Source organism: Typopeltis vanoorti, chromosome 13, assembly GCF_054136105.1.
Source record: "Typopeltis vanoorti isolate ZY-2024b chromosome 13, IOZ_Tvanoo_1.0, whole genome shotgun sequence".
In the NCBI taxonomy this organism is placed as follows: domain Eukaryota; kingdom Metazoa; phylum Arthropoda; class Arachnida; order Uropygi; family Thelyphonidae; genus Typopeltis; species Typopeltis vanoorti.
This window is the reverse complement of record NC_143561.1, coordinates 119,880,412-119,895,447: the sequence shown is the minus strand read 5'-3', so window position 1 is coordinate 119,895,447 and position 15,036 is coordinate 119,880,412. Positions and strand designations below refer to the sequence as shown.

Below are 15,036 nucleotides of genomic sequence, written 5' to 3'. Positions count from 1 at the left end.
AAAGACTGGATCATGTGAACTGGTGCATCATGAAAAATAAGCCAAGCTCCATAGTAACTGCTAACTACTTTGGTTTCGTGAGTTTTATTATTCATCTTTCCTATTAAATTATTGTTTATGGATAATCATCATCAAATTCCTGATATGTACCCTCAGGGGGTGTACAGGATTTTATGATGGTGCAACATGAAAATGTTACACCATTACTTGACTTCCAATCAACAATTTTGTTCCAAATTAATATGTTATCTGTCAAGACTACAACAATATCAGATCTCATATTTCTGTGTTCTAAGGTTTTACTATATCAATCCACCTACATCTTTGTCTTTCTCTGGCTCTTTTTTCCTGCAAACCTGGCAAACACATGTTTTGCTAATCTTTCTTGAATGCTAACAATGGCAAGTTCTTTCCTAATATCCTCATTTTTAATACAATACTGCCAATGATGCCATTTGTTCACTCCTCTAACCATTCTCATAACTCTCATATCTGGGGTCTCCAGTGTTTCATTTCTAACCAGGCTGTCAGATAAGTAAGTCAAAATTTCTTGTATACAGCTAATTTAGTGCTTAAAAATTAATTTTTCTTATTCCAAATAAATTTATTCAGCTGACTTCCTACCACACCAGCTTTACGAATTCTATTGTCTATATCCATATTTAATTTGACATCTTCACTAAAAGGTAGGTGAAATATTTTACTTTTTTCTATAGGTTCACCATTCAGGACACAGTTGAGGTTTTCAATATTTCTGCCTATTTTCATTGTCTTTGTCTTTTTACTGCTGATTTTCATTTCATATTTATTACAACATTCATTCAATTTAGGCAGGGAATCTTACAGACTTTGTACTGAATTTATTTAACATTTAGTATAACATGAATTTAGTATAACATTATCTGCATAAAGTAAAGAGCTAAGATTAATACTGCAATTTTTATATCAGATTTAATACCACTTTCCTTCATAATGTGATCCATATCATTATTATTATTAAGACAGACCTCCAGAGATGCATTGAGAGAGGCCACATACTACACTCACACACACACCCGCTATCATACTTATTTTTGAATTCATTCACACTGCTTGCACTCACAACGTCTAATGGCAATCCATTCCAATCGTGCACCACTCTCTAAGAGAAAAATCTAGTCATCACCCCTTCTTAGCGGCCTTCATTCTCAGCTTCCAAGGATACCCTCTTGTCCTTTCCCCACCATCCATAAATTTAAAAATTCCATCAATTCAAATCATATATAACCCTTTCAGAAGTTTCTAAGTCTCAAACCATATCACCTCTCTTTCTCCTGTTTGCTAGTGTCTGCAGTCTACAAATTCTCAACCTGTCTTCATAATCAGTGTTCCACAATCCTGATATAATTTATAACACTCTCTCCAATATATCAGAATCACAATGGAAACCAGGAGACCAGACCTGTGCACAATAGTCGAAGTGAGGTCTTATCAAGGCCTTGTAAAGAGGCAAAATAACATCTTTACATGTGTACGTTCATTTCAGCATTGACATTAACTTTTGAATTGTATTTGCAATCTTTGCTACATGGCCTCTGAACTTCAACTTCTATCTACTAACACTCCAAGATCCCTAGCCTCATCAGTTTCTTCTAGCACAATCCCACCAATATAATATGACATTGGATATCTAATCATGCCGAAGTGAATGACTTTACATTTACCAACATTGAACTGACACCCATTTTCCCATACCCATAATTCCAGCCTATTCAAATCATTCTGCAAGTATTTCATATCAGCAGCATTCCAGATCACCCTACCTATCTTTGCATCATTAGGAAATGGCTGAATGTCACTTGTCAAATCCTTCCCAATATCATTAATGTACAGACTGAATAACAGTGGACCAAGTACTGATCCTTGTGGTACACCACTGGTTATTTTATTTATTTTTTTTATTAATCTTTGTATTGGTTATGGGCAGTACTACCCTTACATCATGTCCAGACTTGATATAGGCCTAAGCCTTTACAAGTGTTTTACCCTATGCCTGTTCTATTTATCATTATAGTCATTCTCTGGTGGCAATGCCAAGCCACCAGTGTGCCCTGTAGGGCCCTCAAGGAAAGAACTTCTGTATCCTTCTGCGTAAGCCCAAGCTGTTTTAAGTCCTTATAACTATCTGAGCTCCATACACCATGTAAAGAGATGGTGGCACTGGTAAACCTCGGAGTTGCCCTATGCTTCTCCCGTATCTTACTAACTAGATCTTGGTTATTTTTATAGTAGTTCAACTTATTATTATGGCTATAGGCTAGTGGGCGCCTTGTTACCACCACCACTGTCTGCATGCCTCCGCATGCAGACCCCATGGGTGTGGAAACAACACTGGGCTATATGAGACAATGTCTCACTGTAGTGGTCCAGTCCTATAGTTTGAGTCGTCACTACCCCATCGAGCTGTGCTGGCTCGAGTAGGCAGGGCATTGATCCTTGTTCTAATAAGGTCAATATACTCAAACACAGGGAGGTGTCTGGTGCCATCCCTTACCCAATCATGCTGGGGAGGCACCAGATATGACTCTTTTAAAGGAGCACCATCTACAGAACAGCGCAACAGAGATGCCCACCTCTTGTGTTCGGCGGGTGCTGAATCAATTAAGGTACCCTGATAATGGGACCAGCCTTTAGCCCGCCTAAAGTCTTCTTGTATTAATGGGCTATAGAAAGCCTCTCTGCAGATAGGGGAAGAGGATAGTTCTAACTTCGCGATACTTGACAGCCGCAGGTGTGGGATCAGCCATCTAAGTGATGGAACCCCGAGCCCACCATCCTTCACCCTCGCATGGAAATATGCAGTAGGGGTGTCAGGCGGCAGTCGGAGCCATGATCTCATGGCTGAACGGATAGCCCTGTCCATTCGGGACAGTACCGAGATATATGTCCTACCAAGCACCAATTTGTGGTAAAAGCGAGGTAGGAGATAGTGGGAAAGAAGAAACAGTCTTTGCTGGGGCTTAAGAGGAGCTTTCCTCAAAGAAGCGATCCCAGCTTCTAGGATAGAAGGGACAAAAGACCTTCCCTTTGGGGTGAACATGATATTGAGGTATCTCCACTCTTCCAGGATGGTCAAAGCATGTAACGGCCTCCCGTGCAGGGAAAACTCTATAGTCTCGACCTTAAGCTTCTTGTCACACCAGATGGGACAAGAGTTAAAGAGCAGGACTTCTCTACATTAACAGAAAGGCCTCAAATAGAGAAGAAGTCAACTGCCTGGTCAAGGAGTTCCTGCAAGCCGATCTTAGTAGAGGCTAAGAGAATAAGATTGTCCGCAAAGGCCATAGCATTAAAGGAAGAAGTGCCTAGAGAGTAGCCTATATGGCTAGGAAGAGAGTGAAGAAACTCATCCATGATGCAGTTAAAGAAAAGGGGAGATAGAGGAGGATCACCCTGGCGAACACCCCGCACTGTGGGAACAGAAGTTGCATGGAGCTACCCAAGTATAGCTCCATAACATATTAAAGAAAGGGTTCTGGACATCCAGCAATAGACAGCGCTCAAAGGAGAGCAGAAAGGGAGATGCTATCAAAGGCCTTTTGGAGGTCCAGTGATGCCATATACAGAGGCTTAAGATGGCGTCGGGAATCAGAGAGAAGAGAAGAAAGAAGATATATATTCTCGGCACAGCCATCCGAAGGGACAAAAGCTCTCTGTCTATAATCATGCTGTATATGTTGCTGAAGTCATTTAACTAAGATTTTATGATAGAGTCTAAGTATCACAGGGGAGATGGTAATAGGTCTAAAGTCTGATGCACAGCTTGAAGTTTCTTTCTTCGGAATGAAGATAGTTCTTGAAGCACGTAGGTATGGTGGTATTGCTTTACTGGAAAGGAGAATGTCCACTAAGTCTTGAAGAATCTCCAAAGGCACCTTACGAAGCCTAGATGCAGGAAAGCCATCAGGTCCAGAGGCAGAGAAATTGGATGGAAGAGCTGCTTTAATCTCCTGGACAGAGACAGGCTGGTATATTTGAAAAACAGGAATGGACTTCAATATCACAGGTTGGTCATCATAATCAGGGAAGTGTGGAGGTGGAGCAGAAAAGACTGTACTCCAGAATTGAACAAAATCATCATGTAAGTCTGCTAGAGGTGGAGGGGAAGCACAGTCAAGGATGTTTTGGCACATTGCCCTCTATTCTTTTTATAGAGGGCCTGCATAGGCCCTCTTCCTCTGCTTCCTATTTGACAAAGTCATTGTAGAATGAGACGTAGGCTGATGTTGATGAGGAATGAAGTATTCGGAGAATTCAGCATGGAAGTAGTCATTCAACTGATCTGTGATATCCATTCCCAGAAGGTGCGTCTGGATGAGAGATTTAAGAATTTGATGATTATATGCTGGAAGAGGAGGATCATCTAGAGATGATGTCAGTCTGAGAATCAAAGCCTCTTCTTCAACAGCAGGATGGTGGCTGGAAGATGGAGAGGCAGGGATAGGAGATATGGATATATTACCTGTACCTGTTCAAGATGGGCTGCCAATTCTTGAACTAAGGCTTTGTAACTGGCTTTCCATCTATGACACTAGATGGCATCCAAGGATCTTAATGGGAACACCTTAAATAAAGCCTCACTGATTTTCTTTATCCCTACAGTCGTCAACGCGATCTAATGAGTGGTGAGGATCTTTTCTTCTTCGGTAGTCCGTGCTTTGATGCGCTCCGTTCTTATTGCAGTGTTGAGTTTGGGTGGATGTTTCGAGGTGTGATGCATGCCAAGGCCGACTGCAGTGGAGAATGCATGATCGCAGACCTGACATACGAAGTGTCTGAGATTGGGAACTCCTTGGCCGCCAGAACAAAAATGATGAGAACTTGAAGAAATGGGTTGATGACAGTCCTTGCAGAGATTTCTTTTAACTTTCTTCCTGAGGACGCTGCTGGGACGGATGGCAGGATCACCTCCAAACAAAAAAAACAGACATCTGGATTCACACTCGACGAGTTTCCTGGCTCCGGCCTATAAGAGTTGGAGCCTTCATCTGATGAGTTATTGCAAGCGAGGAAACTTAACCCTACCAGGTCAGTCAGTCAGTCACCCGAAGGTGTCCAGGAATCGCCCCTAGGAGGCTGCCTACTGTCGCACTTGCGAAGTGTCTCAGGGGATGTGCAAGCCAAGACAACAACGCTTCAGATTAAATCTTGTAGACTCACATCCCCCGTATACCACTTTTTGATATCTGTCAGTCAGCCATCCTCTTATCCGTGATAGTATTCTATAACCCAAGCCCATTTTCTTCAGTTTATGCAACAGTCTATCATGCTGTATTCTGTCAAAAGCCTTAGCAAAATCCAAAAGTATCATGGTGTATTCCCCTTGTCTAATTCAATGGTAACATTGTTATAGAATGTGAGCAAGTTGCTAAAACATGACCTTCCCTTAGTAAACCCATGTTTTTCATTGCAAAGAACAGAATCACTGTCAACCCATTTCTGAATCCAAGCATTAACCAATTTTTTCCAAAATCTTCACCACTACTCCTGAGATACTACTTGGTAGATAGTTGGATACATCAGTCTTTCCACCGCCCTCGTGCAATGGAATTACCATATATTCCTTCCATTCCTGTGGAATATTCCCTGTTCTGAGACTCATATTAAACAGCCTGGTCAAAGGAATAGACAGTTCAGCTGAACACTCTTTTAGCACACGTGCTGATATCCTATTGCTGAATTCTTATTCAATTTGTGACAGCTCTAATACCATATGACACCTCATCCCCATACACCTGCATTTCTTCATCTAGTGAAGAGGAAGCAGTGAGCTCAATGTTGCATACAACAGGTTGATAGCTTTTAACAAAATGAACACTCATTAGCTGAACAACCTCTTCTGCTTCTGTAACCCTCACACCATCTGGATTTAGAAGAGTTATTCTTTCATATTCATTCTTTCTTTTACTTGCAGCATATCGATAGAATTCTTGTGGGTTGTCTTTAGCATGCAGAGCTAGTTTCTTTTCACACTCGGACTTTGTTTTATGTATAACAGTTGTGACTATTCTAGCCTGCTGCTTTCATAACGGACGTCATCCTTATGCACACGGTATTCCTTCCACATTGTCTTTTTCTTACGAATCTCTTGCTTAATACGATTACACATCCATTTGACTCCTACCCTATTTATTCTTTGAACTCTCGGAACACATTCTGATATTACATCATTTAAGTATTGTTTAAATGCTTCCCATGCACTGCCGATATTCTTCCCATTCAATAACCAACCTCATTCCACTGAACTCAGTATACTCCTCAGCTGATTATAATTTCCTGCTTTGTAATTCAGCATGTAATCTTTTCTGAATGGAATATTTATAAACTTAGTCACCTCCCAAGTGAGTACTGCATGATTACTGCCAACAACCGGAGGCAGAATAGTTACATCTTTAACTGAAATCCTCTGACACTGTAATCAAACCTAACACTTTCTGACCTAGAGTTCCTTCTGTCACATGCTGCTTGAGGAAGTTGTTCCACAACAGCTCAATAAATGCATTTTCATTCTTCTCATATAGATAACAGTAGAGATAATGTGCCCGTGTAACATACCTGATTTAATATCAAACCATCTTCCTGTAACTCCTTCAATTATAATAGCTGACTTAGAGCTCAAACAGAGGTATTGCTTGATATAATATCTCATTTACCCCATACAGTTGTAACATTTTGAAGAGTTTTCCTCTTAGCATCTTGCCAAATGTCTTTTCCAGATCTACAAAACAAATACAAATCCTAGAAAGTATTTTACCTTGGGTATAATAAATGTTAAAAATACCAAGCAATTTTAAACCTGGTTTTACTCCATTTCCCAAGTAAGCAAACAGACAAACAAGTCAAGTTGGCGCCTGCAAGTCTAGTTGATCCTACAGGTAGTACAAGACCAAGGCAACTCGTGGTAAAGGTGGCATAAGCTCTGATCACTAATCTTAATATTTACCCTTAATGCCAAAACACATCTCCAAGAAGGGGATGTATGATGTTTTGTATTAAAGGCAAGGGGGCCACTACCCAGACCGGTTTTAAAATTGCTTGGTATTTTTAACATTTATTATACCCAAGGTAAAATACTTTCTACATTTATATCTCCTCCTGAGATTTTTATTTAATAAGGTTAAAACACCTTATGGTAACTTGTTCTGGTAAAATACTTATAAGCTCTGTATTACTAAAATCTTGGTATTTCTAGCCTGGCTCCCACTGATGAGAACTCAATAAAGGTCGAAACCGGTCTGGGTAGTGGCCCCCTTGCCTTTAATACAAAACATCATACATCTTGGAGATGTGTTTTGGCGTTAAGGGTAAATATTAAGATTAGTGATCAGAGCTTATGCCACCTTTACCACGAGTTGCCTTGGTCTTGCACTACCTGTAGGATCAGCTAGACTTGTATCACTTGCAGGCACTAACTTAACTTGTTTGTCTGTTTGCTTACTTGGGAAATGGAGTAAAACCAGGTTTAAAATTGCTTGGTATTTTTAACAAATACAAATCCTTGTTATATTCCCATGATTTCTCAATTATTAAAGAGAAAATCTGATCCTGACAACCTGTATTTGGAATGAATCCAGCTTGTTCTTCAACAGCCCTCCTGTCCGTGAATCTTACCAGAAATTACTTACCAGTAATTCTCTGCAATTCTCACATTCAGTTTTATTTCCCTTTTTATAGTTGAGAACTATGAGAGCTCTACTCCAATCATCCAGAATTAGATCCTCTCAGCAGACCTGCTGAATTATGCAGTGCAGCCACTGTAAAACTTTTATACCTCAATATTTCACATTTCAAGTTTTTGATGGCTTTCTCCACTTCGAGAATTGATGTAATTGAATTGAAAACTGATTGCATTCTGTTGTATTTTCTACTACTGTGCTCACATTGCTTGTTTCATTTAGCAATCTTTCCAAGTAATTAGTCCAGGTATCTAGGATATTGTTATCTTCAGATTTCATGTCACCTTTATCATACTGAATTCCTTTCTACAGTTCTTTCCTAAAGGATATTTTGCCACCTTTATGATATTTATTTTCTATGTTCTTACCAAAGTATTTCTGTGATTTTTGTTTAGCTAGTTTTGCTTTCTTTTCTCTGTATTCTCTAAGAGCACAGGGTGTGACTTACTTGCCAAGAACATTTGATATGTCTTGACTCCCTCTTTAATTCTTTGAGCCCACCATGGACTTTAATTTTTCTATCCTTGCAGATAACCTCACCACATGCCTCTCTGGCTGAATCAATTAATTTTTTTTTTCAGTGTTTGCCACTCAATCTCCAAGGTTTGATTTTTGTTTTCAAACTCATTTTTATTTGAATAATGTTTATGTATTTTAATCTACAGTTCACCTCTAAAAGCTGCTTACTTTGATTCATTTTAAAACTTTCTTACACACAATTTTATCCTGCTCAAAACTAAACAGTGATCACCTCCAATTTAAAATTCTCTTTAAAAAACATTCCTGAGCAGAAATCCAGCAAGTACTTACTGTCATTATTAGCTTTGCTCTTTTTTTTTTTCAAATTTTTCCAGAACATTTCTCTGTCTATTAATAATTTCATATTCTGCTGTTTAGATATCCAACAATGACCAGCTTTTCCTTTTTCACAGTGTCCGTTGCCTTCTGTAATGCCTCGAAAAATTTCTGCATTCCTTCCTTAGTAGAACCTTAGGCACAAAAAAGTCTCATTGTCCAGATCGTCATTCTGATATTTGCCCATATCACTCTACTTGATATTGCCTGCAATTCAAGAAGATTATCATAGTATTTAGTTGTGAATACTTTAGCTACTCCTTTTCCCTAATTGTTATTGTCTGAATATAACATTATGTATTTGTTGCTTAGGAAGATCGCACCTACTTTTGTCTTCTTGTTTCAGTCATGCCTATTATGTCAATCTGATACTTACCCAATTCTTCTGCTAGTTCAATTTCTTTTCCATTTTGTGCGTCTTACATGCATAGTATACTAATATGAACTGTGATGATGTTGAATTGGGATGTGTTGCAGGATTTGCTCTGGTAGCCGAACTTTGCACTGTTTGTCCTAGTTCCACAATGAAAACAACAGTGGCATTGTTTAACCAGGTAACGCCTCAGAAACCATGAACTTGTCATGTTGTACCACCATTTTGCATCATGGTTTAAGCCAATAAAAATATGATTTGCCCAGCTAAATCTTAAATTGTCAGCCCATCCTTGTTTTTTTTTTTCAGTATCCAGATGGATACCACAGGTTGCACCACAAGAAGATGAACATTGGACATCAGGTGAGAAGCCCCAGTCAGTTCTTCATATTCCTTAAAAGGCTACATGGAGATCTCCTCCCAGTTATACAGCTTTGATCCTTTGACACTTGTTTATAGATAATTTATATCAATACAAATTTATTATAAACAATAAATGAAAGAAAACGAGAAGTGAGTTGTGATGAAAAGCATATTTCTGTATAATTATGTGTAATATATAATGATAATAATTACAGCTTCAGTTTTATTATCAAAAAATATCTGATACAATTATTTTGGAAATAAAAAGTTTTTTTTGGGGGGGGGGGAGGGGGGAAGTAGCTTTATACATAGGCATCCAACCATTTTTATGAGAGGGGAAGGATCAAACCACAGATATTTCAGATAATTTACTCAAAATGTTCACAAGAGAATTAAATTCTCTGTAAATTTATTTTAAAATTGGTCAACCGTTGCCAAGAACAGAGAAAGGTGGAAAGGACTGGAGGAGGCCTTTGTCCAGCAGTGGACAGAAAATGGCTGAAAAGAAGAAGTATTTCTGTTTCACACTGCAAAAAAATATTATCTTCTTCCTCGCATTATCCTGCTTGGTGCAGGATCTGCTATTTACATGATGCGACTTTAAGTGACCCCAACTGGCCTGTCACCGAGCCTGAGGCTGGGGAGAAGAGGGAATGTATTTATGTCTGTAAGTGTGTATGTGTTCACAAGGCTGGTTTGCCTGTTCTGAGGGACAACAAACCTTCTACCTCTGTATATTTCATAATGGACAGGAATTGAACCCAAGTCTTTCCGACCAAACGGCTTCGTCTATATGACTGAGCTATGGAGGTTCACTGCAAGAAAAAATTATATAATAATAAAAATGTATTTTCTTCTTTACTGGACATGATCTTTTCAAATTTTATTTATAATGTTCTTTCTTTCCTTTTTCAAACCAAAATGCACAAGATTATTTTCTCACTATTTTTGCCAACTAAACTTTGGAATTAATTATTACATGTTACACAGCGAGCTTAGCTAACAATTTGTTTTGCAACTGTTTATTTCAATTCTTAAAACTTGGGGGAGGGTACTGCAATTCACATTATAATAAATGTGATAAGTGAAAAGATATATTTTCTCTAAACCAAACCATACAAGTGTGGAAAGTAAGCATTCTGTGAACAAGACTTAATTTAGGAGAAAGGGCAAAATTTTTAAAAAGGTACATAAGCAATTAATTTTTAAAATAATTATTTCACGAAATTGTAATTATCTTCATTAAAGTTCTTCAAGAACAAAAATGCATAGTCATCTAAGCATAATTAGATAATACAGTAAAACCCCTTTTTTTACACTTTCCAGGGGACTGATGGAAAAAAGTGTAAATAGCAGGAAATGTAAAAAACATTAAAAAAAGGTTAAAAAATGACTTACTGCTAATATGTGACTCTACATACCAGATTACAAAATTTAATAACTGAAAATAAATGAATTTACAATTACTTATATTTATCTATTTAAAAAAAATCTTTAATTGTAGATTGTTTTTGCTTTTTCTGCAGTCTTATAAGTTCCACCTGCCTCTCCACTGTATATAAGGCATTAAATGCCCCATCATCTCCTGATGCACTTGCAATATACCGCCTCAAAACAGAGATAGCTTCTATAGTCTTGAAATGAGAAAGACTCATCCATCACATACCAACTGACATCTTCCTCCTCCTGTCGTTGTTCCTTCTCTTCCACAAACGTAACTCCTGCCTTCCGGAAACAGTTGGATATGGTTTCAGGAGTAACATGCAACCATGCTATGGCCACATAATGCATGGCATCAAGGATTGATATGGTCATTTATTTTGGGTCCATACCATTATCATGCATAAACACAGCTTTTTCAACAAGCATTTTTCTATATTTCCATTTAAATGCATGGCTGATGCCCAGATCATGGCTGAAGCTCACTTGTACAATTAGGGGGGAGGAACACTAATCTAATGTTTCTGAGCTGCAGATCCTCAAGGTGTGCAAGACATTGTCTAGCCCTTTCTTTCAGTGTTACACAGTGATCAGCATTCATTTTTGAAATTATGGATTCTACAACCGTGTTAAAATAACTTTTTATTATCCCAACTTTTCGATCTTCATATCAAGATCATCATTTGGAGCATATACAAATATACAAGACAAGCTACATTACATTACAAACCGTAAGCTAGAGAAACAATGAATTGATCATATGTTATTCTATGTGATCAATTCTATAAAAAAAAAAATTACATCACGCTAGATTTAATTAAATCTAGCTGGATGTAATTTTTATTTCCCCACTAGAGGTCATGCCAGTAGAATAACGTGATCAATTCATTGTTTCTCTAGCTTACGGCTTGTAATGTAATGCAGCTTGTCTTGTATATTTGTGTATGCTCCAGATGATCTTGATATGAAGATCGAAACGTTGGGATAATAAAAAGAGTTATTTTAACACGGTTGTAGAATCCATAATTTCAAAAAAAATGAACATTTGTCTAGCAGTGGTAATATTTTGCAGTGATTTGCCCTCATTTTAGCATTCAGAGCATGCATGGTGGATGTAAAGATGTTGCTGGTCATCTATGCTGTGCTGATGGCATCATACTTAGTAGGCAGATTTTTCACATTCTTAAAACACCTTGGCTTTTTAAATTTACCAATTACCAGTAGAGGTAAGTTTTCTAATCCATCAGCATTGACCATGAGCAAAACAGTTACTCTCTGCTTGCTGAGTTTTCCACCGTGACACTTCTCTCCTTTAAAACACAATGTTTTACTTGGCAGAATGTTATAAAAGAGCCCAGATTCATCTACATTGAAAATATTTTTTGGTTTATTTATTTATTAAATATTTTTTGTAGTCCTGAATAATAGTCTTTAGTTCATGTTTCCACTGGTTTACAGTTTCCCCTCCAACACTATTACTTTCTCCACACACTTGATTATACACAATATTGTGACGAGTCTTGAAACGATCAATCCATCCATTTGATGCAGTAAAACCATTAATCCCCAACCTCACAGTAAATTCAAGGGCTTTCCCTCTGAGTATAGTACCATCGACTGGAATACCCGACGCTCTTGTAGAAACAAACCATTCTGCCACAAGTTTATCCAATTCATCGTATGTCGATGTCCAGATATATTTTCATTTTTTTGACATAGCACCAGATTGCTTTGCATTGAGTTCAATGCTTGACCTGTTTTAACTATCGTGTTCAAAGTGGACATGGAGAGTCCAAGATCTTTTGCTAATTGCACACGTGTTCTGGCATACCAATCTACATGTCACACAATTGTCATCTTTTCTTCTACCAAAATACATTTTCTGTCTTTTTTTCTCCATGTTACTAACATGAATCACCCTCCACCACAACTTGAAAGCAGCAACTATCACATGCTAAATTATGTAGCAGAAATTCTGCAATATACTGCGTGCTTCTGAATTGTGACTACGAACACCAACACTGCAAGCTAGTGAAGCGATATTTCACGAACTGTGGTTTATTCACTGATATCTAATATTCACGAGTAACAACTGTTACTTGGTAGAAGTGTGAATGTGATTTCACAATTTGTGTATGATTCTTGTTCACGACTGCAATACAGCACTGTGAATGAAATCACATCACAACACGTTATGGGTGTCACAAGCTACTGAGAGTTTAAAATTAGTGATATGAAAACTTCACAGTATCAATTCGTACCGTGATTAAAAAATCACGGTATCACTCATCACTACTGTGAGTGTGCAAGTCACCGTAATGGCGGAAACGAAACTACAGTCGAAAGCGACGCCACCTGGGAACAGAAATGTGCAATTTCCGCAGAAATCAATTCGAAAATCAGTGTTGCCACCTGAGAAAAAAACCACAAATCGCAGGAAATAACACCCACATCAAGTTGTTAATAGTGGGAAAACAATATATCATAAGAAAAGGCCTTAAGACGGGACCAATGGAAAATGACGTAAATAGCAGGAAAAGATAAATTGCGGGAACGTAAAAACAGCGTTTTACTGTATTAGCAAATAAATTGAATTTTGGCATCTGCATTTGATTTATGTACAGTAAATGATTTCAACGGCTTTCCAAACATAAAATTCACAAGATAGCTCAAAATCCACTTACTTTCTCTTCTTCTGCCCCCCCCCCCCCAACCCAATTGTCTTAATTTTTCACCAGTTTTAAAATCTAGGATATATAATGACATCACAAGTGTCAAAATCAAATGTCAATCTTAAAGATCATTTTTGTATTTGATCTGTCAAACAGATATAATGTATCCAAACATAATGTTCGAATGCATCAAAATAATATCACTCAACACCAACTTAATCGAAATTTTTGTTCAAAATGTATTTTTTGTCTTCACCACCAAGTTTATAATTTGAACTGCAAATAGCAAGCATCTGTGAGCTACAGTAGGTCAGTAATGCTTTAATAGATCATTTAGTATTTTCTAAGCATTTACATTGCTAACAAGTATAAAAAAAATACAGAATTTATTAAAAATCTTCAACATATTTCATCTGGTGTAACATAGACATCGTCAGGGAGAAAAGAGAAGACCAATTATTACATTCAAAACATGGATCATAACATGAGTCACGTAACATGTGCTGACTTACAGCTGAGTTGACAGGATTGTACTATTAGAGTTCAAAAGAACAAATGGAATAGCTTCTGCAACTAAAATTAAATAACCTAAATGGTATTATAATAAAAAAAAAATTTTAAAAAATGGTAACAGTAATTACTTCCTAAAACTTTGAACCTGGCATACAATCAGAGCGGTTAAGGTTCGGATGATTTCCTACTGTTTTTCACAAGATATTCAAGAAAAGACGAACAAATGTGAGTGAATCTGTTGGAATAAAGAATTTTGATCTGGTTCCAAACTATTCTGTGTCTAAGTGTTCATAGCATGGGAAGAATGGCCAGACTTGTCAGATTCTAAAAATGCAATGCAGTCCTGATGTTCTTGGATTCTGATCTCAGCACAGCAGCCAATCTTGCTAAGTAACAAAGATGACATGAACAGGGCACTTGATATCTGGTAAGAAGAGAGTGGAGATAATATGTCCTTGGTAGATGGTAGAAAAGAATCTTTGCTATTTGTTCAGAAATTCCTTTAAAGTTGGAGTATGGAAATTCTTTTCACATCAGATAACCATCCCATAAATACATCACATCAGTAGCCTTCCCCAGTCTTAAAAAGGGCATCTTCTTCCACCAAAAACATTACTTCCAGATTCATGTATTAACTCTGTTCAAATCCAAAATTCTTCCTAAAAATTTTTTAGCTATCACTTTGGATAACAGATTCTTCTCTCACCAACTCATTTCAACTACTCTCACACAGATGGTCTTGTTTTAGCTTCATCTTTTCTATAGATACTTTCAACTGATGCTACTCCACCAACCAGGCATCCAGCATTCCTCCAGTTTCCAATGGGCCTGGTAAAAGACAAGCACTAACTGCTCAATGTCCAGTAACAGTAACTGCAAACTCACCAAAACCTGTTGCTCTTCCTTTTTTTTTTTTAATATTCTATCCTACCTCTATTCTCTGGAATGGTTCCTTTGCAAAGTGTTCCACAAAAACTACAATTGCCAGCTCAAGGAAAATGTCAACCCCCCCCCCCACACACAAGAAAGACCCTGCAACACATTAGTTCTTTAAGCATGTAAACACAAGTAGGTATTTCTCATGTGAAATTCATATTTAAAATCA

The 15,036-nt window shown here is 37.7% G+C and overlaps 1 protein-coding gene across 1 annotated transcript in view; it reads right to left on the bottom strand.

Moving 5' to 3' along the window:
* The window catches only part of LOC150100499 (E3 ubiquitin-protein ligase RNF13-like), a 249,565-nt gene that overhangs the window by 88,711 nt on the left and 145,818 nt on the right, over positions 1-15,036 (bottom strand). The window lies entirely within an intron of this gene.